Source organism: Martes martes (assembly GCF_963455335.1).
Source record: "Martes martes genome assembly, chromosome: 4".
Lineage (NCBI taxonomy): Eukaryota > Metazoa > Chordata > Mammalia > Carnivora > Mustelidae > Martes > Martes martes.
Genome location: NC_137891.1, coordinates 56378340 through 56404896, shown reverse-complemented (window position 1 = coordinate 56404896; position 26557 = coordinate 56378340). Strand labels below are relative to the sequence as shown.

The window sequence follows — 26557 nt, the reverse complement described above, 5'->3', positions numbered from 1 at the left end:
TTTGGACAACCAGAAGTATGAGAGAACAAATTTGGATTGTTTTAAGTCACTGAGTTTGTGGTAATTTGGTACAGCAGGAAAGAGGAAACTAGTACAATGTGCTACCATCTTTTATCCTTTTTTATTACTGTTTTTTATAAATACCAGCTTTTGTAGGTTTCTCTAGCTGATCATGACATCTCTGATGCATAATTTATATATAGTTCATAAGTAATGGTAATATATATATTATATATATGTCCTTCTAAGAATTTATTTAAAATTATGTAAATTTTCTTTAAAAATTAAAAGTGGGATCGCTTCTTGGCCTTTTGGCTAAGATCAAGTGTAAAAATTTTAAAGTTGGAAAAATGTTCATAGATAAGCTTCAGTGATCTTTATTTTAGTATCCATCTCTTCCAACAAACTCCCAAAGTTAACTACACTAGGATCAGTCATGGCTAAAGACTAAGATTAAGTCTTCCTGAAAGAAAAGAATTAAATGAAGAGGAACAAGTGAAATGCCACTTCTATTTGCATAAATTGGAATAAAAATAACTTACATGGTACTGTGCTTAACAATGAGCATTTCGTTAAAATGAGTAGAGAAAGCATTAGTTCGGTTTTGTGTAGGCAAGGATTACATCACACACAGTTTCATTCTTGCTTGTGTTGAGCACTCACATGTGCCAGACATCATGGTAGGGGATGAGGAGATAACCCTAATAATACCATTAATGACAACAATAATGGTGACTTCTTTATTTTTCATTTACTGAGCGCTTATTCTGTACAGGTACAGTTCAAGGTATCATGCATACATTAACTCATTAATTTGTTCAACAAACCTAGGTGATAGAGCAGATACAGATCTTGCCCTGAAAGAGAGCACAATCAATCATTAAGGAAGAAGGGATAGACATATCATCAGATACTTTTTATTGCCATAATAAAATTAAAATCACAATCTGGGAACCCAGGGAAAAGGCACATAACTCAGTCTTGGTAGGGATAGAGAAAGTTTTCCCAATTAGTGATTCTGGAGCATAATTCTGAAAGCAAAATGTGTCAACACCAATAAAACACAAAAATATCATGGCTTTAATGCAGCATAGATTTATTTCTTAATTATGCTACAGAACAAACAAGTAGATTTAGACACCTTTTCATGGTGCCTCTCCTCCAACAGTGATTCTGGGATTATGGCTGCTTCCAAATTGCAACTCCCCATCTTCAAGTTCTCACATGTGGCTGGGAAAAAGAGAAGGAGAATGAAATGAGATGTAAGTACCCTGACACTTATCTGCTTTTACTTATAAATGATACCTCTCACGTGCGCTCAAAATTATTGATCAGTACTAGTCACATTTCCCAACTCAAGTGCAAGAGCAAAGAAGGATGTTGAACGTTTGGTGAACATTACTCTCTGCCACAGTTAAACGAAGAGTATAGAAAAAGAAAGGGTTAGCAAAAGTACCAGAGGTAAGAAACACCATCATCTGGGCCAGATGGATTTTGGTTTTCTTGAATGTGATATGAAAATGTGTAGATGATAAGAACATAAAGGAATAGTCGTGACCCAGAGTAATGAAGTTCCCATAGATGTTAAGGCTCTTGGGTTTTATTGTACAGGAAAGACAGAACCCTTAAACATTTTTAAGTAGATTTGAACTCTGGGGACTGTGATCCCTGAGAGGGACAAGATTCAAAGCAGAAATACCTGTTATGAGGTTATCAAATTACTTAGGAGCCTGCGAAGGTATTCATGAAAACCTAGGCAATATAACAGGGATTAAAAAAAAAAAAAAGGCCAAATTGGAAATATGTTAGAGACAAAATTGACAAGGATATAAAAACTGATTAAACATGGGACACTGGGAAGAAGTGAAGAATAACTCCCAGATTTCTACTGTGGGTAACTGGTACTATCAATTTAGACAGAGATTATTGGGGAAAGACTTTTTGAAGAGGGGGAAGATGAAGAGATTTATTCCAGACTTTTAAGGTAGAGTTGTCAGTAGGAAATCCAGGTGGAGTCAACCAGCAAGAATTTGGATAAAGGTCTAAAGCTGAGTCCAAGCTTGAGTTGAAGGTGTGGGAATCATAAAAGTCTGGATGAAAGATGAAACCACAAAACGAGGTGTTTTGCCAGCTGTGAAAATGAGATGATCGGGGCTCAGAACTCAACCATGAGGAACACCAACATGTGAAGTGTATGAAGAAGAAAAGACCCCGTAAAGATGAAAGAGAAGATACTTCCTAGTGTATAATGAGAATAAGAAGCTCAGGGAAGGCAGAGTTTAAAAGAGAGAGTGAGCAATCATCTTAAGTGGTATCTTAAAGAAATCCAGCAGGATAAGGACTGAAATTTTTCATTGAATTTGGTGATTAGAAGTGCCCTGTGATAGCCTTACAAGTAAAAAAGATTGGTAAGAAGGAAAGATTTCAATGGACTGGGAATTGCTAAAAAGTGGATAAAGTGGAAACAGAGTAGCCACTTCCCCCTGAGAAGTTTCAGGATTTGCTCCTACCACACAGAGTTTGAGTTCAAGGTGAGCAGAACCAAAGCCCGAGGCCAGGTCAGGAAGCTGCATTATGGCAGGGCAGGAACCAGACCAGTTCTCAGGGTCCAGAGAGTCACTTTCACAAAAGCATCTCAAAAATAAGTGTAGTCTTTCACAAGTTTTCTCCTTTTTATGACCATGTAGATGAGTTGCTGAGGGGAATTTTCCAAGCATATATTAAAACACACCATGCACACACACACACACACACACACACACATACACACACACACACACACATTCAAAGAGATAGATCATTAAGGTAATTTACTTTAAAGGGAGCTGAGCAGAGCACAAACAACTAGGAACAAATGATACCCCCACTAAATCCCAGTGCATTTTAGACTTTGAGGGAGTACTTAATGGGACCAAGCAGTCTTAGTAAAGTAAAATTGGATGGATGTGTTTTTAAACAGTACCCCATGTCAACATAATTCTATCAAGTGATCTTTTCTAATAAGCAAGGCACTTAGCTCATATTTAAACCATGGTTAAAGAAATAAAACTCTTAGAGGTACAAAGTTCCCAATGCTTCTTGTGGGGGAGGTCAGAGAATTCCTCTCATGATAGTGGTCCTAAATAAAGGGAAGACCCTGGTTCTCATAGCATGTTCTGGGAACATTAAAAAGCTGTATGGCTCTAGCTTCATGGGGAGTGGAGGAAGATAAAGCTGACCACAGAGGCCGGAACCAGATAATGAAGGGCTTTATATATCATGCTAAGGAGTCTGGACTTTATCTTACGGGTTAGCAGAGAGCTATTAAAGACTTTTAAGTAAGGGATTATCATGATCAGATTTCTATTTTCTGGCAGCTACAGTGTGGAAGAGAACTGAGGGAAGACAAAGGCTGGAGACAAAGAGACCAGTTAGTTAATTCCTGTTTATTCTCGTTCCTTCCCTCTGTCTTCAGATGCCCACATACCAAGACTCCAGGCACATTCTTCATATGACCTTTCTTACCAGGGACTGCCTCCCCGGTCTGGGTTTTTACTGCCTGACACAATGACCATATGCGCTTGTGTGTGCTCATGTACGGGTGTGCATACGCATGCGCACGTGCACGCACACACACCACACACCCAGAATGTAGTTTTCGTTCTGATCCTTTCTAAGCAGAGCCAAGACTTCCTATGGTATTCAGGTCATCCAACAGGTCATGTTAAGAAACAACAGGCTATATCACTGTATGAAAAAAAGATCCCTTGTCTGTTGGGAAGACATGGAAAGTCCATGGGATTTGGGCAAGGGATGGGGATAGAGTTGTGTGAATGTGTGCAAATTACAGTCCAGCTGCTTAGATGAATTTAATGTAAAATGTTCTAGTTTCCATCTCTTTACAGTGTATTTCTCATAGAATGCATTGAAAGGTTGCAAAATTCTGAAGGGCAATAAGAGAAAGGAATTGAAGAAGAAAGGCTATTAAAGAGTATACACATACAAGTAAGTACTTGTAAAACTGTATCTTGACCTTGTACGAGAAGGTTCAAGGGAAGAATCTTGTACACTGATTGCCGCACGTTTGTTACCGAAGCAGCAGCAAAGGAAAATGGAAGCTCGCTTCCCCCAGAAAAAGAGAAGAATAAATACACGTTAAATGCAGTTAAATGTTTGCAAATGATGATTCAAAAGCAAACAAGCTTAAAGGGAGGGGTAATGAAAATTGTATATGTATCTGGTTCTAATAGTGCAAGTTTAATAACTGCAGGAGAACAACTAAATTATAGAAAGTCCTCACTCATTGCTGTGCCTTGGAAGGTAAGGAATAATGCAGCCTAAGTGAATTGCCAGAAGATTTTACACTTAAAGGAAAGTAAACTAATACATGTGAGATCTTTAATGTCACAAGCATTGTCTTTGGAACTTTTTTTTTTTTTTTTTTGATCCCCTGGAAAACAAAGTAATATCTGTGGGGTTTTTTGCCTTCCTCATATTAAAATACAGGAGACAAGTAGACATGATCTCCTTTAAACAGCGAAGCGGAAAAAGGGAGGACCATTTTATAGGTTTTTGAATCACTAAGAGATTGTTGAATATTGCAGTTTTGAAATGTGACTTAATCACAATGGTGCAACTCTCATTTCCGAGGGAAACTATGGCATATGCATGTGTCTCTGAGATTAATGAAGCTATACCAAACCAAATGGGATCGATAGCTTTGTCTGCACTCCTGGGAGCATGCCCAGGGTCCATTTCCTACCCTGGTGATATCCGTGAGGTAGTGAGTCATTGGCAGCATAGAGGAAGCATGAAATCACAAAAGAGAACATCCAATGCTAGAGCTACTGGTGGGCATCGAGGTCGGCAGGCTGATGGAGTAAAGATAGCGAGAGTCAGCTAGATTATGGGTCGTTCTGGGATTTAAAGGTACCTCTTTCACTGCTTAAACACTGAAAGCTGGATCCGCTTCGGTTCGTGGTGTCAGAGTCTGATAACTCTCCTGTTCACATGAGGTAGAGCACTAATCCTAATAGGGGTTGCTTCCAAATCGTTTATGAACTTAGTGCTGCTTCTATGCTCTAACCTCAATAGCTGAGAGGTGATGGGGATAAGCTGCTAGCTTTGAGAGTGCCAGATCTTTGCGCCTGAGACATTTCTTCCTTCCTCTCCTCGTAAGGCCAAGACACTTAAGTGTTCCAAGTGTCTGTACTAATTAAATGCAGTCCTAATATGCCCGAGATGTTTTGAATGTAAAAGATTAACAAGAGAGAAAACTTTTGTGAAAGGAGGGAACTGAGACAGGAGAGGCCCTTCCTAGTTGGCATGGGTTTAAGGGAGAGGTAATCTTGAGGTCTTAGGAACATGAGTAGCACATTTTTTTTTTTTTTTTTAAGAGACTTTTGGCTCTGATGGGAAAGAATGAGCAAAATATTTCAGGGACTCTGGCAGCAGCCACCCAGGAAGGCTCACCATGATCCTGGATGACACATGAACTGTAAGTGGGCTGTCTGAGTAAATGAGGGCAAGATGAAGCCATCCTCTATCTACACCTCCTGGCCATGTTACCTCTTATTTCATTTTAGAGCTCCCCATAACAGGAACCCACCGACCATTTTGACCTTTCTTTCCAGATTTGGCATTTAGAGGAATAAATCAGAATTAGCGTTGCCATTAAGTTCCAGACGTGGTATCTTTAAGACCAAAGTGAGATCGTTACTGGCAGTTTTAGCACTCGGGACAATATTGCACTGCTAACTTGGAACAGAAAGAATTAATCAGTAGGAGAAACTTGGTGTTCCTGTGGGCAACACCGGTCTCTGCAAATATTTTGACTATTACTTGTTCAATCAGCTGGGCAGTGGGAGGTAAGGAAGGAGACCAAGATTTGTGTTTTGGTAACTTGCCAGCACTTCGATGTCAGCTAACCTTTTGAGAAGCAGAAAGATTTTTTTCTAAAAACATTTAGCAGTGGTCAGACTGATGAACATATTTAGAGACACTGAAATGATGTAATAATGGCAACAATGTTATTTTTATAGCATTAGGAGGAAAGGAGGACCACTACCAGCTGCCAAGCTCATTGGTCACATTGATCCCTAATAAATCCTGGGTGAGCCTGCCCAATATTAGTCATAGGAGTTAATCCCCAGAATCTTTTAGGACTTAAGACACATTACTTTTAGTTGGGAGGGTAAGAGAAAATATTCTGGCATGTGGTAAGAGGAAGAGTAATTTAGTACACTTTCTTAATATTTTGAAAAGCTGAACTGAGGTAACTTTTTTTTTTTCTTTTTGTGGGGTGGAATGAATATCTTGTACTCTCAAGAGGAAATGGCCATCTCTCATCAGAGAAAAATCAGGGAAGTGAACCCAAAGGAAGAGAAACTTTGTAAAGTTCACATTTTTAAGAAAAATTATTTTAAAAAACTACACGTTGGCGGGGGGGTGCCTGGGTGGCTTAGCTAGTTAAGTGTCTGCCTTCTGCTCAGGTCATGGTCCCAGGGTCTTGAGATTAAGTCGCATGTCAGGCTCTGCACTCAGTGGGAAGTCTGCTTCTCCCTCTTCCTCTGCCTGCCACTCTGCCTCCTTGTGCTTTCTCTCTCTCTGTCTCTCAAGTAAATAAATAAAATCTTGAAAAAAACAAACTGTATATGACATCATTTCCACATACACCGAATTCCTATTTGCCAAAGGCTGACAAAGGCACAATACTCCCAATGAAGGCACCTTTCTTTTTCTAATATATTTCCAGCTGGCCCTCACACCTCTAGTAACAGTAGATACTATTAATATCACTGTTCTACAGATGAGCAAACTGCCATTTACTATGATCAGACAGCTGATGAATTGTGAAACACGGACGGTGTTTCAGGACTATTAGAGTCCAGAGCCCAAGATCCTAAATAGGAGGCTAAACTGTGGAGAACATCACCTCTTTGCAGGTGTTGGGGACTGACATGACGGTCAGGGACACCGGGGTGGAAGTGGGAGAGGTCTGGGCTCTTCCCCTTACTGGCTGCACGAACTGAGGCTCTGAGCATCCTCTGTGAAATGGAGGTCAGAGTGTTCCTTCATAGAGTTTTTGTCAAGATGAAATTGTACAACATAGAAGCAATGTCCCATACACCATAGTGTTTGGTGAGGAATAACTGCTTTTTACATGACACTTACTGGAATATACTTATTAATTTTACCTATTCTTTGACCAGTGATGCCCAACCTCGGGCCCTACTCTAGACCAATTAGGTTATTATTTCCGATCAACAGTTCATCTTAGAATATGAACTCTTATCCATCATTCTTTGTGATTCTTAGGATCAGACTAGTTTGGGACATAATTCTTTTGGGGTTTGGGTTCCTTTTCTTTACCCCAAACTAGCCAATTACCTAAATAATTTATTAAAGGCAACCTCATGCCTCTGCACTCTTTCGATCAGCCCTGCAAATTACAAATGACTCTTTATTTTCTCCTTGATCTGTAAGGATTAGTGATGCTGTACCAGTACGTCAGAGCTTCAGCTCTGGTTCTCTCTGGCACCAAATTATAATTGGTTCAAAGCACACATCTAGGAGAAAGATGGTCTGAGTCTTCACAGTGAAATTGCTTTTCTTAAACAGGTGATGTGCCAAGACCCAGGAAGTATAACCTCTACAGAGGCCTCCCAATCATCTGTCAGTCATTTGAAAGTCAATCCAGAATTTGCATATTCTCAAAATTGGCACTAACTGCACTTGATTTCAACTACTTACACATTACTCTCAGAAGTTCAATTGTGACTCTATAAAAAAAAAAATTGGCTCTTGGTCACATGACAAGTTTTCTTAATAAGGAGAGTTTAATATTGCTCTTTAACTAGACTATGTAGTCCTCGAAGTCTGGGACCATGTCTGCCACATATTAAGTATGAATGAAGGATTTCAGAGAAAGAGAATTTATGGTCCCTGCCCTCAAAGACCATGTGATCCAGCCGGAAAGATATGCAGCTCTGCAACTATTAAGCAACACTGTCCAACTGGCTGTAAATTATAGTGCCCTGAACTCAACAAGTAAAAAAAATATATAATGTTCAAGATTGTCGTCAGCTCTTTAAGGAGACTCACACCTGAGTTTCATATAATGTTTTCTCTTTTGGAGAGCAAAGCACATCATTACAAATGTTTGCATGAAAGGAAAATGATATTGTCTTTTAAACAACATCTCTATCTAGAACTTGCTCCCAAAGTCTCTTCTTTCCTAGTACATGAACATATGATGCTCTGGCATTTTTCAGCTGTGGCTAGTGATTTATTACTAGGTCAGGAAATTTATTTAGGGGCCATGACCATCATTTTTAAAAAATGAAGTAAAATAGAAAATATCAGAGATAGTAGGCTTAATATAAAAAAAAAAGTTTATGAAAACTCTGATTCCCTGTATATGGGCCAAAACACAATGTAAACCATATTTCCCATTATGACTTGTACTTGAGTTGAAAAGAGTTTGAGGAACAACGTGTCTGGTCAGCAGCAAGGAAACTAAACAGAGACTCCCAGTAAGACTACAGAAGAGTTTGATGCTTACAACACATTTTTCCACTGAAGAGAATTACCTCATGTTGTAGTAATATTTTCTTTGAGAAGTTCAAAATCCTGGAGAGCAAAATATCAGTCATATTACTGCCCGAGCCATACTGAAGACCTGGCTTAGATGAGTGACCACATTGAGCTTCCTAATCCTTCACATAAGAAGTGTTAGTGGTACCTGCCACTTAGTTACATGCAGAGCTACTTAACTACAGTTCTCATCAAGGGCATCACTGCATCAATAAACTCCAATAAGCTCACCTCATGACACTCTCTGGACCAGGAACCCAAAGAGAAAGAACTCAGAAGCGTGCCTTCTAGCAAACTCACCAGTAAGGTAGCTCTCGCTGCCTTACGAAAGGGACAGACAAGAAAGAATTCCCGATGAGTAGTCTAGACAAGGGTGATGAGGAATAGAGATATAGAATGTTATTCTAGTGGAAGAGCCATGGAAATAAAATGGTTATTAATTCCCCTCCAGAGAGGAGAAGATTCTATATTCTCAGAGAGTAGTGTTTGAGATATCACTGCCTTCTGCAACTCACGAGTCATGGCATAGTGTCTAATGGTCAGCCTGGGTGAGGCAAATCCCCTGGGGTAAATAAACAATAGCTTATCAGGGAGCCTTAGCTTTACCTTGAGAAACTACAATACCTCCTATGAACTACTCTTTCTTTGTGTCCCCTTCTAGAACCTCTTTGGGCAATTACACTTTTGTATGTAAAAGACTCTGAATGGAAACACAGTATTAACGAAATTAACTCTAAGGCCCTGCCTAAAAAAAATCTACTTTTGAATCATTTCTTATCTCTAAATTTGCCCAGCCCCATTACATTATTTAGCATAAATGCCCTTATAGATTACCAGGAAGAAATTATCAAAAATTAAATTTATTGTCTTTTCTACATAAATCAAAGATTAGCAAAATTTAAGCGAATCAAAAGAAAATATGGTTAGCCACCTTAAATTCAAGAGAAACTTGTTAAATTCCAAAAAGTATCTCTATCACCAAATTTTCACAGTCTAGTCATTCATAGCCAAAGACAGCTCACTCTAATACCTGAGTAGAGCTGGGATTTCTTTACTACTCCCATCTCGGGCTGCCTTCTTACCTGAATAAAATTCCCGTAAGCCTCAGAATTTGACTAATTTCGACATCAGAATTATCAGTCAGGACAGAAGCCTCTCCACATTAGTTCCATTAAAATGTTATTTATTATATGGAATTAGAAACTTATGCTTAACAATTAGAAACTTACACAATGACAATTTCTAGGGCTGCAGGAGAAAATCAAAAGACCATTTCCAGGAAATCTAGAAGTGTGACTCGTGAAGAGTCACAAAGAGCAAAGCCAAGTAGGTAATTCTCAGAAGAACTCCCAGAAGCCTTGGGAAGCCACCACTGTTGTTCTGAGCTTCCTGCTTTCAACAGCTTGTCTTCCACCTTTCGCTTCACATTCAAAGTGAAGGGTCTAAAGACTATCCCAGCACTTGTCCTACATCCAGGCAAGTTTGAAGCACAAGCAAATGGCCAAGCCTTGGAGGGCTTTATGCAAGTAAAACATCTTACTAGATAGGAGTACTGGGTAGAAATCTAGACCTTGTGACAGCTCTCAGGAGAAACTCAGTAGGATTCCATGGCTTCATTGCCAATAAGTCCAATATGAATATACGGAATTTATAGCTTGTGAACATGAAGTCAACTGGGAGGGCTCTCCCATTCTGAGTTCGATGCAGATATTTACTCTACTGGAGAATAAAGGCACCATGCACTGTGTCCTCTGAGAAAGTAGCACTTACAATATCACTCTTTTGCTGCAAAGTTTAGAAATTTTCTGTCTTTGCTGAGTCATCTTTCTCTCCTATCATATTTAAATTCCCATTTTGTATCACCTTGTGGCCTCTTTGCATTCAGTACCCCTTTGCTGAACACATTGTTTCTTCTGTCCTAATCACACAGGTTCCTTTCGAGTTTTTTTTTTTTTTTTTGACATGTTTTTTAGAGCAGTTTTTGGTTTACAACAACATCGAGAGGATGGTACAGAGATTTCCCAAATACCAACCCTTCTTCACACAAGCGTAGCCTCCCCATTGTTAATATCACTCACCAGAGGGCACCTGGGTGACTCAGTGGGTTAAGCCTCTGCCTTCGGCTCAGGTCATGATCTCAGGGTCCTGAGATCGAGCCCCGCATTGGTCTCTCTGCTCAGCGGGGAGCCTGCTTTCCCCCTCTCTCTGCCTGCCTCTCTGCCTACTGGTGATCTCTGTCTGTCAAATGAATGGATATAATCTTTAAAAAAATATATATATATATATATATCACTCACCAGAATCCTTTTTCCCCCAAGGATGAACCAGTATTGATACATCACAATCAGCAAAAATCCAGTTTCCCTTAGGATTCACTCCTGGTGCTGTGCATTCTATGAATTAGGACAAAAGAATAATAACATATACAGTATCCATCATTTCAATATCATAGATAGTGTTTTTACTGCCCTGTCCATCCTATTTTATGAGTTAGTGTCATTACTCCTACTGATACCAAAAGGAAGGCCTGTGACTCTACCTCCTTGATTTCATTTGTTTTGCCTGGACAATCACCTCCAGCAGATGGCTGAGCAAAACTGATGTTGGAGTTTTGAGAAGCATGTCCCTCAACGCTTAGGCAGGCCCAATACTTTCGCCATGCATCCTTCCCTGACTCCTGGATTTTCCTGACATTAAAAAAAAAAAAGAAAAAGAGAAAAAAAAAAGTGCATGCTTTTGCAGACTTGCAGTTTATTGAATTCACACTTCCTAGTGGATGCGCTAGTGGCTGTGGATCAAGGCTCGATTCCCAGGAGCAGAAAATGTCAGAAAAGAAAAGTGGCGTAGCCAGCAAAGGGAAGGAGCTTTTCAGGTGGTAGAAAAAGAAAGGGACAAGTTTAAGCGAATTGTGAAAACAAAACAGTCTCCCTGGAATGAATTCGGAGATACAGAGAACAGAAGGGACATGTCCCTGTACTCCAGAAAAGTTAAGGTAGAAGGAAATATTATTGTTGACTTTAAAGTTTCTGACTTATTTGAGACTCGATGAGATGAAGAGCTGAGGAAAATCTAGGAGTCAGGGAAGGATGCATGGCGCAAGGTGAAGCACCTGGATTTAGCGGTCCTTATAGATGGAATTGGAGAGAACATTTTAGTTGTCACTTATCAGAAACGGTGGCTGGGATTCAAAGAAAACTGTCAGAGGAAGGGCGGAAGAATTTCCAGAAGATCACTTGAATGATTCTCCTTGAAGGAGCCTGGGTGCAGAAAACCTGGGAGAGGCCTATCCTTAAAGCTGCAAATATTCACTCCTCAGGGCTTGAATCAGCTATTATCTAGCTAGTAGGTATATAAGAGAAGGCTAGAGGACCACGTTTAAGGCATCAGTCCGCACATCCAGATGGGCTCCGGTGATTGTCGGTGCTATTCTCTGTCTTCGGAGGTAGAATGCTGGGAAGGATACAGATAAGACAAAGTGCAGGGAAGATAACATCTGTTGTTACGTATTATGAGCAAATCTTTGAATTTTATCATCTGAGTTTATTTAATATTTACAATAATCTCACAAGGGAGGAGTGTTAATAATCAGATTATATATCTAAAGAAACTGAGGCACAGGATTTAAATGATTTACCCAAAAATATCTATCAGGTACACAAGGTAACTAAACTTTAAAGTCATGTGGTTTAGTCCCAGAATCCAGACTCAGACACTGTGATTTCCTCTAACTTGTATTCAAGTCCGGTGCCAGGTTAGAGATCCTCTGATGAGAGAATGCATCCTGGGTGGGGTCATTTGATGTGGGGATGGAGTGGACGAAGTAGACACATTTGTTTGAAAAGTGTATGCTTTTGCAATGGCCACAGTGGCCAAACTGTGGAAAGAACCAAGATGCCCTTCAACAGACAAATGGATAAAGAAGATATGGTCCATATATACAATGGAGTATTATGCCTCCATCAGAAAGGAGGAATACCTGGATGCCTGGATGGCTCAGTGGGTTAAGCCTCTGCCTTCAGCTCAGGTCATGATCTCAGGGTCCTGGGATCGAGCCCCGCATGGGGCTCTCTGCTCAGCAGGGAGCCTGCTACCCACCCCCCCAACCCCCGCCTGCCTCTCTGCCTACTTGTGATCTCTCTCTGTCAAATAAATAAATAAAATCTTTAAAAAAAAAAAAAGAAAGGACGAATACCCAACTTTTGTATCAACATGGATGGGAGTGGAGGAGATTATGCTGAGTGAAATAAGTCAAGCACAGAGAGTCAATTATCATATGGTTTCACTTACTTGTGGAGCATAGGGAATAACACGGAAGACATTGGGAGATGCAGAGGAGAACTGAGCCCTCCCTATTTGCCCAGACTGGCTTCCAAGGTCCATTTTTCCTGTTTATGTGGAGCTACCCTTTTCCCTAAGAGCTTAGTATTGCCCATAAGAAAATCTCTCTCTTCCCCTTCACTAAGCTTTCTTTTTTTCTCTTTCATTCTCCCAATGATCATGTTCTGATAGTTTTTAAAGCAATTCAGTTCTTCCTTGTTACCCTAACAAATGTGGTTCCTAAGGACAGGGCATTCCTGGCACAGACCTTTATTTCCCTTCTTAGCTTAGATTTGAATAAATGCCATGAGGTTGCTTCTCCACCTCAAGCAAAGCTGATCCATCCCTTATTTAACAAGGGCTCCTCTACTGGGTGTTGTTCATTGATGCAATCACTAGCCCTCTGAGTCTGGGTCCAGTCCCTTGAAGGCAATGGGTTGGGCAGAGCTCTTTGGACACAAACCACATGAATACGTGTTTTGAACCTTTCATATTTCCACCCCGACACTAAACGAAGATGGGGAAAAAGACTGACTCAGATTCTCAGATTCGTAGCTGTATCTGCTATGAAGCTCTGTTGCTCAAACAGAATCTAATTGCTTCTGAAACGTAACATCCTAGTTGGAAGGCCTTGATGAAAACAAAAACAAAAAAATAAAAAAAAAAAACACAATGAAGTTAAAATCCTTCCACACAAGTGGTACCTAGAGAGTCTGCCCGGTGATATCTGACAAAAACAATCTCTTTTTCCATGATCTGCTCATCCTTTTCTGGGCCTCACCTACAATATTAGGCCAACTTGGTCCTGTGGGATTCATGGGCAGCAGCAGTGACACACGCAGTCAAGCCGGATGGCTTACTGGGGTCTGTCCCCACTAGTAACTGGTTACACCACTGGACAAAAATAGCCACATATATGCTGCGTCGGTGTGCCAAGGTACAACGCTACAAGACCTAAACCTATCAAGTGCTAAGTAATTAAGTCTCCTAGCTGTCCCATCAGAAGTAAAGATGAACACATGCCATTTTGGTCCCTGAATATCTGTCCCTGTGTCCATCTCTCAAGGTTAATAGACTGTGTATCACTACGTTCTTCTCTTGAAACTCTAATTTCGATAAGTAATGTTCTGTAACCATGGAACATAGATGAAGATCAAAATATTCGCTTCTTACTGATAAAAACCTGAGCTGAAGGATACGGCTTAGGTGTGCATTTTCCTAATTCTTCACTCTCTATACTTTGTCCCTGGCTAACAGTGAGCCGGGCCACCCTACGACACCCCTGGAAAAGCCTCCTGACCTAAGAAGCTTAGCATGTACAGAGAACAGACCAGAACATAGACTTTCCATAGACAGGCAGCTTCAAAGAGAGAAACTGGAATTGCCTTGTATTCTTCCAACCCGTCAGGCAGAAAATCCCATAAGAAGGCATAAGTCAGCTGGGGAGTGGGACAGTCCAAAGGTATGAGTCTCTAAGAAGTTCCCTCGTCGGAGCATGAGGCCAGATGAACACTTTAGACTTGGCTGTTAAAAAATCGCGTTAATATTAAACAACGAAGAAGCTGGGTAGAGAATTGTTCACCAAATCACAAGAATGTTTCTGATATTCTGCCTCGGTAATTAAATGTAAATAATGTAGCAAAAGGCAGAGTAGACATTCGTTTAGCACTGCAATATTTGTCGTATGGAAAATAAGTCACATTGGCCATCTAGAGCTAATGTTGATTTTTATTCTTGCCCATCTGTAAGGCATATCTTACTTTATAAACTATAGCATTTTTAATTCAAGTTAGAAAATAGTCCCTGGGGATTTTTAGTCCCTGCATATTTTAGTGAGAGTGCAATTCATATGTAACGTTTTCTAGATTCTTCTTGAAAGTGCTTTGAAAACATAATATTGTACAGAAGTATGATATTGTTTTCTGTAAAATTAGAGCTTTATGCAGTGGGTTTTGTTCTAATAAATTGTATTTATCTCAAAAGGTAGACGAAAGGGCACCTGCAGTTTAGAAATAGTGATTTTGGGGGCGCCTGGGTGGCTCAGTGGGTTAAAGCCTCTGCCTTCAGCTCAGGTCATGATCCCAGGGTCCTGGGATCGAGCCCAGCATCGGGCTCTCTGCTCAGCAGGGAGCCTGCTTCCTCCTCTCTCTCTCTGCCTGCCTCTCTGCCTATTTGTGATCTCTGTCTGTCAAATAAATAAATAAAATTAAAAAAAAAAAAAAGATAGCTTGATCATCTTTAAAAAAAAAAAAAAAGAAAGAAATAGTGATTTTGGAGTACACTTTTTTTTTTTTTAAATTGTTGGAACACAAATGGAACCTGTGCTTTTTTGAAATAAGTAAGAAGCATCAATAATCCCAACTACCTAACTCAATTACTATTTTCATGTTTGTATTTTCCTTTCTAGACTCCCTCTATTACGTTCTTTCTCAAGAAAATAAATTAGTCTTATGTACCTTTTCTCTGAGAGTACTTATTTCTCAGCTGAAACCACTATAAAAATCTGTATTTGCGGGGGCGCCTGGGTGGCTCAGTAGGTTAAAGCCTCTGCCTTCGGCTCAGGTCATGATCCCAGGGTCCTGGGATCGAGCCCCTCGTTGGGCTCTGCTCAGCGGGGAGCCTGCTTCCTTCTCTCTCTGCCTGCTTCTCTGGGATCTCCGTTTGTCAAATAAATAAATAAAACCTTAAAAAAAAATCCGTATTTGTGTTATACACCAGCTAATTTCAAAATGTTTTCTACCACATATGGCTGATAGGATCGTAGATGGCTGGTGTGTTTCCTTTTCAATAAACTTCTTTCCATTCAGGCGGTCTCCTGAATTACTCGGGGTCCTTAGGGATCTCAAATGCTAGTTGTGATTAATGTCCATTTGGAGCTTTTCCCATACCATCTCTTTCATCTTCATGGGAGAGTACTTGAAAAGGTACATAAACATCCCTACTATGTAGGAGTCATTCTCCAAAATACCATTATCTGGCATTGAGCTTTGCAATTAATACACTTAAGTCAAAACATCATGCTTAATTTCATTTGTGCCATATAATTATTCTTTAATAAGTAAAACTAACTTTAAGTTGAGGATTTCCTTTAAGTCATATATTGGGTAGATAAAATGGATCCAAATTCTCAATCACCTTTATGTGCCCGGACCAGATTACTTTCTCCTGGGGCCTTTTATATAGGACTAGTGACAAACAAGGTGATCTTGTTAAAAGGGACAGGGGTCTGGTCAAATGTACATATGAGTTCAAAATGAAAATATCTAAAATATATCTTCTAGGTTTCCTGTTGTTATCAAAGTAATCTCAGAGGTATCTGTAAATCAAATAATGATGAGGAGCAGAGGGAAAAAGAGAGGTGGAGAGTGGTGGGTGAGTGTGGGAGAAAGAGAAAAAGAATGACAGACAGTTTTCTACTTTTGGGTTAGCAGGTTAGCGGTGCTACTCTCTCAAGAGCCCAGAAAACTCTCTTTTCCTTAGGTAAGGGAGTTGGCAAAACAGCTCCTGTGTAAATTCTATGCTCACACTCTGACCGGTCCCACATTAGTCTTACCATTCTGTACAGTGGTTGACTAATGCTGCTGTGCTGTTCTACCTGACCCACCGTTGGAATAAATTATCATCACGGTCCTGTTAGCAGGCCCAGGACAAGATAGTGCTATGACAGGTATAATACAGGAGTAATGTAGACCCAGGTGTAAATAATTAAAGTTGTAATTCAAGCACAGCTTACTGGTGACATCATTTGTCAATGTCACTAGAATCCTTCAATGAAATTACAGCTTTATATGTAGAATTTAGATGTACACTGTTCATTGCAATACATGAAGAATGTTTCCATTAAATGTGGGTGTTGGATACATTAACATCCAGGGACAGGACTCGATTCGAATAACTGAGCCCCTATTCTCTTTTCTTCTTCCACCAGAGTGAACCATATATTGCTTACTTCTAGACTCAATGAACATAACCTTAGTTTAAAAATGAGTGTCTTCTTTTTGGAGAGCAGTTCAGAGAAGAAAAAGCAAGGTTAGAAAAGGTGAAGAGGCCAAGTGGTGGGCACGGATGAGTTAGTGAGTCGAAAAATAAAAGCTGATGTCAGGTTGCTACTATATAACTACCTTTTAGTTGTATCGTATTTTTGTCAAGATTTACATCTTACTGGAATGGGGAAAATGTCAAAGGATAACTTGGCTTTCTGTTAACAAATATTGTAAGATGAGTAAATTAAAAGAATGTAAGATAAATAATCTCGAAATATGGCTATTTCAAAATAGCCTTGGTATCATGCACAATAAGAAAAAAAGAGGGAAAAAAAATCTTCTAAATAGAGTTGAAGGGTAGGGTCTATGCTTGCCAGTTTTTACTAAGCTTTGTAAATCTGAGATGCCCATCCATAGATTGTTTCAGTAGAAACTGATCTTGAAAAAGTACAAAAGTCATCCACACTCTTTCAATCTATATTCCTCTCTCTTCATTTATCCCTCTGCCTCTTGACTTCCCCAAAAGAGTATCCTAGGCATATCTCATGCAGAAAGAAACCATATATGTTTATGGGGATTTAATAAGACAACATTACACTAGTGTGAAATATCTACTACTGTCTCAATTTTTCTGGAGGACAATTTAATATCAAAAGCTTTAAAAGTACACATATCCTTCCCTTCTCAGAAAGTCTACTTCTAAAGATCTATCCCAGAGCTAAGGTGTACACGAATGTTGGTCACTTGCAGCATTCTCTATGAAAAGAAAATTTGAGCACAACATAAATGGTTGACATAAGAAGTTGGTTTTTTAGGTTATGACAAACCTACCCAGAGCCCTAAACAACTGTGCCATAAATGCACAGAAATATCTAATAACCTGACAAAATCTTTGTAATGTGCGAAGTGATGAAAAGAAGGTTAAGAACAGTTTGTACAGTATGATCTCACCTTAGTCTGTTTGGGCCGCTACAGCAAAATGCCATTGACTAGCTGGCTAAAGCAACAAACATTTATTTGTCACAGTTCTGGGAGCGGGGAAGTCCAAGAACAAGGCACGACCAGATTCAGTATCTGATGAAGAACTGCTTCCTTGTTCATGGGCAGCTGTCTTCTTGTTGTGCCCTCACATGGCAGAAGGCTGAGAGAGCTCTCTGGGGTGTCTTTTATAAGAGCACTAATCCCATTCATGAGGACTCCACCCTATGACCTAATCAACCCCAAAGGACCCACCTCCTAACACCATCTCACTGGGGATTAGATTTCAATGTATGAATGGGGGGGTGGGCAAACAGATTTCAGTTCTGCAAAAGAAGCTACATACTTTATATATAGTTTTAGATACATAGAAAGGGCTTTGAAAAAACTGTCCTTAAATTTAGGGATTATGAGTAATTATATAATCACAGTAGCTTCATGAACAGTGTGCTCTGTGCCAGGCTCTCTTCCAAGTGCTTCACATGGACTGTTTAATTTAACGGAATTCTTTAAACAACCAGGAAGATAGGCTTTATTGTCCCACTTAGAAGATAAAACCAAGTACATAGAAATTCAGAGGTCTACTCAAACTAACAGTGGTAGACATGGGGTAGAACCTTAGCACTCTGTGCTGAGAACACATTTTTAATTAGTATATTATAGCAATATCCCAATTTTTATCCATTCAGGTTTTATACCTTTGTCCAAAATTTTTCAGGGTAAATATGCACTATTTTATAACTGGAAAACTATCTAATCAAATCTTATTATTAAAATCATACTTAAAAATCATACTAGATATTGTAAAGGAAAAGAGAAAAGTTCGTAAGTACTATAGAATAATATTTCCATTTCAAGAAATAGATGTTCTGAAATCAAATTGATGGATTGGAGTTTCCTTAAATTTCCTTCTGAGTTTAAATAAAACTGTGCAACCGATGAGATAATAAACGACAAGATTTCTGGCTTCCTAATTACCTTTTTATTTTTTATTTTTTTTATATAGATGATCGACCCACCCAAGAAACATGATATTTCCATGAAATGACTGTGTCTGTGCTTGATTGCTGTCTTTCCCCTTGATTTTCCCTTTCCAAAGAAGCCTATACATATCATGGAGACACATGACAACTTGTTCTCCTTATAAATAAGGAGAGAACAGAGTACAGAAAATGACGCCATTGTAGAATTAAGCTTATCATCCTTCTTTCAAAAAGAATTGGTCACAATTTGCTTTGTTGGAGCGATCTGTCCCTTGTTACAGATTTATATTGCTCTGTGGGACTGTGTTAGAAAAACATTATTATTATTAGCAGTAGTAATACTTGGCAGCAAGTCAGCACATTTCATCAAAGACTCCAAGAGCTTAGCCATCAATCAAACGTGCCTTGGTGTGCTCCTGGGAGGAGGTGGTATTATTTCTGTTTGGAACAGAGGTTAAGTGACTTGCCCAAGGCCTTGAAGCTAGTGAGTTTCAGAGTTGGGAATTAAACCCTGGAGACTTGACACCCAGCATCCCACTCTCCTTCCTGGAGCACATGCCCTCCACCTGTCTGAAAGATGTAGGGATAAAGAAAGCATCTAATAGAAAAATGTCCTGCTCCCCAGCATGTGTTCTTATACTCAAGCTTTTCTGGCATTAAATTAGAAAAACACAAGTAATTTCCCCCAGAACCTGAGCTGGTAGTTTTCAGTTTGGGCACTTGTTCCATTCATTCCTTCATCAAATATTTGTTTAGTGCTACCATGTATTAGCAATAATTCGGTTGTTGTGAGCAAAATGGCCATGACCTGCAGGAAGTTTGCAGTCTAGCAGGAAAGAAACACTAATAAACAGACTATGGGGATACTGCGTGATGTTGCTTACCATTTGCTGCTGTGTCGTGGTCCACATTTGGAATCTGGATTCTTTAGCCGTGTATTATGGATTTTAAGGATGCAGCATCTGTATCACAGCAATCTAAAGTCATATACATATCTATCTATCTATCCAACCTCAGATGTGGTATTTTAATTTTAAATAAAGTTAATAAATAGGTGATAATCCCTCTCTATCATTTTTTAGAAGTTACTAAGAGAGTTTAGAATTAAGGACACCTGGGTGGCTCAGTCAGTTAAGTGTCTGTCTTCTGCTCAGATCATGATCTTAGGGTCCTAGGATCGAGTCCCGCATTGGGCTCCCTGCTCAGCGGGAAGTCTGCCTCTCCTTCTCCAGCTCCCCCTGCTTGTGCTCTCTCTGACAAATAAATAAATAAAATCATTTTTTAAAAAAAGGAAATTTTAGAATTAGAACATGACTCCCGAAGGGCAAAACTATTTTTTGTTATCCCCCTTTGCTATAATAAAAAATAACTATTAGATTTAAAAACCTTTTATTGGATTTGAGTTTCAAAACTTCCAGAAGTAGCAGTAGCATGCAGTGTTCCTGGTTTCATTGCAGGGATGGTTTCATGGGTTCATACATTTGTCAAAATTCAACAAATTTTGCACTTACCATGTTCACATGTATTGCATTGGATATGAAATTCATCTTAAAGTTTATTGAAAAAATATGATGTAAATGTAACATTCAGGAGATAAAATTTTTTTGAATTAATAACTGAAATGGATTTCTTTTATTTTTATTTTTTATTAAGCTTTAAATTTTAATTCCAGTATAGTTAAGATACAGGGTTATATTCGTTTGAGGTGTACAAATATAGTGATTCAACACTTCCCTACAACACCCTGTGTTCATCACAAATGTCCAATGTCCTCCTTGATCTCCACCACCTGTTTAACCGCCCCCCCGTCCCACATCCCTTCTGGTAACCATCAATTTGTTCTCTATAGTTAAGAATCTGTTTCTTGGGGCACCTGGGTGGCTCAGTTGATTAAGTGTCTGCCTTCTGCTCAGGTCATGATCCTGGTCCTGGGATCGAAGCCCACAACAGGATCCCTGCTCATGGGGGTGTCTGCTTCTTCCTCTGCCCCTCATCTGCTCATTCTCTCTCTCACACATGCGTGCTCTCTCAAATAAATAAATGAAATCTTAAAAAAAAAAAGAATCTGTTTCTTGGTTTGCATCTCTTTCTCTGTGTCTCCATATATGTCTTCCTCTGACTGACTTATTTTGCTTAGCATAATACTCTCTAGCTCCATCCACATCATTGTAAATGGCAAGATTTCATTCCTTTTTATGGCTGACTAATATTCCATTATATATTTTATATATATGTAAAAAATATATATAATATATGTTATATATTTTATATATATATACCACATCTTCTTTATCTATCCATCTGAACCTAATTTCTAATATTAAAATAACACTAAAACACTTTTTGCCATAAGATGAATAAAGAGTTAATACAGATGAAGATTGACTTTGTCCTCTGCCCTGTTCCTGATCTCAAAGAAGGAAGAGGAATGGGCTAAAGTTGTTGTTGTTGTTTTTTAATCTTTTTATATCCTCTTCTGTGTGTGGTATGAAAGAGGAAAAAATCTCACGATGACATATGGAACTTTTCAGTTCAGTGTACTGCTCTACACTATAATTTGCACCATCTGTATTCTTATACTTTATTTTGTCATAACAGATAAACCCCAAACTATTTTTATTAACCTTTGTTTTATGAATCCCATTATTTTACATGACTACACTCCACTAATTTTTTTTTTTTTAATTTTTACTAGGCTCTCTTTTATCAGTCTGGAATAAAATTAATCTTTTAAAAAATATTTATTTATTTATTTGACAGACAGAGATCATAAGTAGGCAGAGAGGCAGGCAGAGAAGGGGGAGGGGGAAAGCAGGCTCCCCGCTGAGCAGGCAGCCTGATGTGGGGCTCCATCCCAGGTCCCCGGGATCATGACCTGAGCCAAAGGCAAAAGCTTTAACCCACTGAGCCACCCAGGCACCCCTGGAATAAAATTAATCTTTAGTCAATTTAGTGTTTCTTTTTCCTCTGGTGTCATGAATCCTAAATTCTGGGAAGGTTCTTTACATAATTGCCAAAGCGTGGAGAAGGGTAACTGCTGGAGTCTGATGACATGCCCTCATTCCTGCTGTCTTTTTTTGCTCTTGTTGCCTGGTCCTTTATTTGTGACTGACTGCACGATTCCTTCAGCTCTTGTACCCGGCTGCAGCCTTGCACTCCTCCCCTGGCATGGTAAACCTAGTAGGTCTACCTACAGACTTTACAGTCTCTAAGATATTCTTCGGCCACAGTGGAATTATTCTACTATTCTCATGTAATGCTAAGTAGCCGGTAAATGATGGGAGGCTATTTTGAGTCCATAGGCTTAGACTGATGTGGCAAGTTAAAAACAGCAAGAGGGGTAAAGAGGTAAAATAGCAGCAAGAGGGGTAAAGAGGTAGCAGAGGCAGGTGGATTGTGAGGACCATGATGATCTGGAGAACAAATTGTCCTTTTGGAGAAGGAGGGTGTTTTCCATTCTGGTGAAATACTTCTATGTGCAAATGTGGACTGATGTTCACAGATTTTCTGAGTTTTCAAGAAAGTAGGCAGAACGTTTTAATGTGAAACTTGCCAGCCACAGGCCATAACTAGCCTGTGGGTGGCCATAATTGTTTTCTATTGCTGTTGTAAGAAATTATCACAAACTCACTGGCATAAAATAGTGCGAATATATTATTTCACAGTTGTGTAACTGAGAAGTCTGCCATAGATCTCACCAGGCTAAAATCAATGTGTTGAAAGGCTATATTCCTCCTTGAAAACTCTCAGTGATTCTGTTCCCTTGCTTTTTTCCAGCTTCTTGAGGTCACCCACCTGCCTTGGCTCATGGCCCCCTTCCTCTATCTTCAAAGCCAGCAAAGTCATACCTCTCTGGCCCTTCTTTATTGTCATAGCTCTCTCTAACTACAGTTGGGAAAGGCTTTCCACATTTAGACTCATTGGTTAAACTGGACTCTGTGGATAATCTGGGACAATCTCCTCATCTCAAGGCCTTTAATCAAAGCTAAATTTCCTGATGCCTGGGTGGCTCAGTCAATTAAGTATCTGCCTTTGGCTCAGGTTCTGATCTCAGGGTCCTGGGATCAAGCCCCACATTGGGCTCCCTGCTCTTGCTCTCTCTCTCAAATAAATAAACAAAATCTTAAAATAAAAAATAAAAAATAAATTTCTTTTTGCCATGTAAATTAACATATTGACAGATTCCAGGGATTAGGATTGTAGCACTGGGGGAAGGGGTCATTATTCGGTCCACCACAGGCGCCAGTTGTGACCTCTGACCTAAATAGTCTATGACATCTTCTCTACTTTGGGATTCTTTCTACTCCCTAGAAAAAGGCTATGGGCTTCTTAGGCTTTCTAGTCTTCCTGGTCCTACCAAGTTGTTGTCACTCCTGGACAAATGAAGATATGTATGGAGCGATTTTGAAGGCTCAGGCTCCCCAGTGCTGGGGACTACAGGTGCCTAATGTTTCCTTGCTGACTCTTTCATACCAGGAGGGGCTCTGGTCTTGAGGAGTAGGGCAAAAGTCTTACTCTGGCTTCATCTTAGTGCCTTAAGTCCCGAGTGAATTTAGGCTAGGCTTTGGCAAGCTTATTTCGAAGAAAGTCACAGTTTGTTTTTGACTGAAGGCTGTGGATATTATAGGGTAGCAGGGTTTGGCTGCCCTAATGAAAAGAAGATCATCAAGCAACAGAAAATACTGAGGGGATGGATTAATTAAAATTTCATTATTTAGTAAAGAATTTTATTTGCCTCTATTCCCTTTAAACGTGAGATTTGTACATGTGTGTTCGATAATAAGTAGACAACATTTAATTATTAAGGATGAGATTAAAAAAAATAATTAGCAAATATGTGTCTTGAAGGTCCTTTGTTTTAATCATAAAAGCTTAGTTTATGTTCAATTTTCTGTTCTGTTTGAATAAAATGGTTAGTTATCATGAGTCAATAATAATACATGAAATTTATTTTCCCATAATTTATGCTATTATGTTAACCTTAAATTCTCATAGAAAATAATAAATCTATCACCTTAATTCCTTAGAACAGGGCGATTTTAAATAAATTAATATTATTTCCTTATTTCTTTTTAATATTGGAAGCTCTATTTGCAATACTTTCCAATTTCCAATTTGCTGGAAGTCAATATTACTACTAACACTACCTTTAGGATAGTTAGTGATTGGAGAACAAGATCCAATATTTTATTTCAATTGCAGTTACTTATGAATGTGTGAAAAAGCATTTGACCTCATTAATAATTAAAGAGGCAAATTAGAACAAGGGCATATCATTATTCACTTGTTTGATAAAGAGTTTTCAAAAGATAATAAAATCCCAATTGTCTATTGGGATGATAGATTATTGGGACAATAAATTAGGAAATTATTTATTTTGGATGTCATTTTGACAATAAATATTATAAAAGTTTTAAAGTGCATGTATCAGTTAGAGTGTCAGGTAGGTCCTCAAACACATAACAGCTCAAACACCATGGAGATTTATTTCTTGTACATGTAACAGTGTTGAGTCAGTGACCATGTGAGTAGAGCACTTCTCTACACAGTCCTGCCAGCATCCAGGCTGACAGAAGCCTCACCAACTTTATTTTTCTTATTTTTAACTTTGTTTAAAGATTTATTTTATTTATTGAGGGGGAGGGGCAGAGGGAGAGAGAATCCTAAGCGAACTCGCCTGCTGAACCATGGAGCCCGACGTGGGGCTGGATCCCAGGACTCCGTGATCAGGACCTGAGCTGAAATCAAGAGTCAGACACTCAACCAACTGAGCCACCCAGGTGCCCCTCGCCAAATTTAAATACAGGGCTTCCAACCTGTCCCAAGGAACACTGTCACTCCAAAGAACTGAAAAGGAAAAAATATGTATGGAGAAGTACATGTAAGAGGTTGTGAGAGTCACTGTTGCTCTGACAGACATGAACTGAAGCTCATTCTCATGATCACGTACAACTGCAGTGTAGACATGGAAATGTAACCTGGCTATGCCCAAGATGAAGAGAAGAAGACGGATTTTGGTGAGCAGGTCAAATTCGCTACTATATTATGTATAATGTTTGATCCAACATTGCTACATTCATCCTAAGAAAACACAAGGTTCAATTTATGAACTACAAAGTTGCTTATTCAAGCAATGTTTATAATGGGGAAAAACTGGATACTATTTGAATGTTCAGCAGTAAAGAGTGTACTGATTAAAAATTCAAGATGACATATAAATCATCAGGAAGAATGAAATATTGTACAAGAACAACTAGAGCATCAAACAGTGCTATGGATAGATATTGGACTATGCCCATAGAAAGCTGTCTGTGGTATATCATTAATTTCAACAACCAGATTATGAATTGTATGCAGTGTTCGAGCTAGTTTTTATAGCAACATACACCAAGCCTATCACAGTAGTTACCTCCAAATTGTGGGACGATAGGCGCTTTAATTTCCTTTGCTTCGAGTATTTGTTGCTTCTTTTTATTTTTCCAAAATTACCTTGTATTTATTTTGTGGCCTTCTAGATTAACAATTAATGTTGGTCCTCCTGTAGAAACATCTAAGCACATTACTTTCGTTTGTTTTGCATGGGTTACACAGATGACCTAACCTGAAAACCAAACCTATAGCTGGTTACCTGTTTGCTCCTAGGCGCTCTGCTTGTGAGCACTACCTCAGGCTATGCGGGCAACGTTTGCTGGTGATGGGATATGTCACCAGGCTGTTTTGCTGGCACAGTAGCTGAAAGTACTTCAGAACTGTTCTTTTAACTTGGGGTAACTTGTTCATACGATCAAAAGCAGAGTGTGTCTTCTGTGAGTACCCAAACTGATTGGACTTCTCTTGGATCATGGAGAGCACACCCCCTCCTGGTTTTCCAGTGAAGTGTTGTGCAATGCTACGCAACATAAACACGGGCACACTGAGAATGCTGCTTATCGTGAAAGAACGGGACACACCTCATGGTGACCTTGGCCTTGCTTCCAGGGATCCACATGCTTTCTTAACTGTAGAATGTAACTAATTTTCCAGTAAATTCTCAATTAAATGTTCGTTCGTTTAGTATCGAAGTGCCCCAGCTTTTCTTGATCAGCATGGTCGTTTGTCCAGAAGTCTCTTTGGTAAATCAGAGGAGAATCCTTGTTTAATGTTTTCAATTTCTTCCTTGGAAAAACTGCTCTGGAGCACAAAACATATATTTATAACTGAAAACATCAGCAATTTAAAAATTATAAACCTTGGAGAACAATAGCTTAAACAGCCATTGAGGATCTATTAATACTAATCATTATTCTATCTGCAAAGAACAATTCCCTACGAAGTTATAAAGATCAGCAAATGGGGTTTTGGTGGGGTGGTGCTCCACAGTAAGTCTCTCTGGGGCTTGATAGGGTCTCCATGTTGCACACTGCTCAAAAGCTCATGACCAAGGGGTTATATCAGGGCAGAGATCCAGACTTTATTCACTTCAGCATGCTGTGCACCCTTTGGTGAGGTTGTGTCTGCCCAAGCCCTTGAAGGAGAACTATCCTTCGTAGTACACAGGCTCTGTTTGGTTTTTGTTGTCCTGGGTGTTATTTAAGTGTGAAGCTGCAATACACTTTATTAAGCTTTTTTCACAGTTAGAATCAAAAGATTTCTCAGTACAGTGCTGAAGGTTGGGATGAACACGAGCCACTTATTGACCTGGCCAGGGTGTTCGTTCATTTAATCATTCATTCATCCACCCAT

General features: G+C 39.3%; 1 protein-coding gene across 1 annotated transcript in view; it reads right to left on the bottom strand.

The window, feature by feature from the left end:
* Nucleotides 1-748: 748 nt before the first annotated feature.
* Nucleotides 749-26557, bottom strand: part of PEX2 (peroxisomal biogenesis factor 2) — a 96206-nt gene continuing 70397 nt past the window's right edge. Inside the window, exons 3-4 of the transcript XR_013966736.1 lie at nucleotides 10872-10967; nucleotides 749-1230 (exon numbers count right to left, since the gene is read on the bottom strand). The gene's annotated coding sequence lies outside the window, so the exon portion shown is untranslated. The remainder of the gene's footprint in view (nucleotides 1231-10871; nucleotides 10968-26557) is intronic.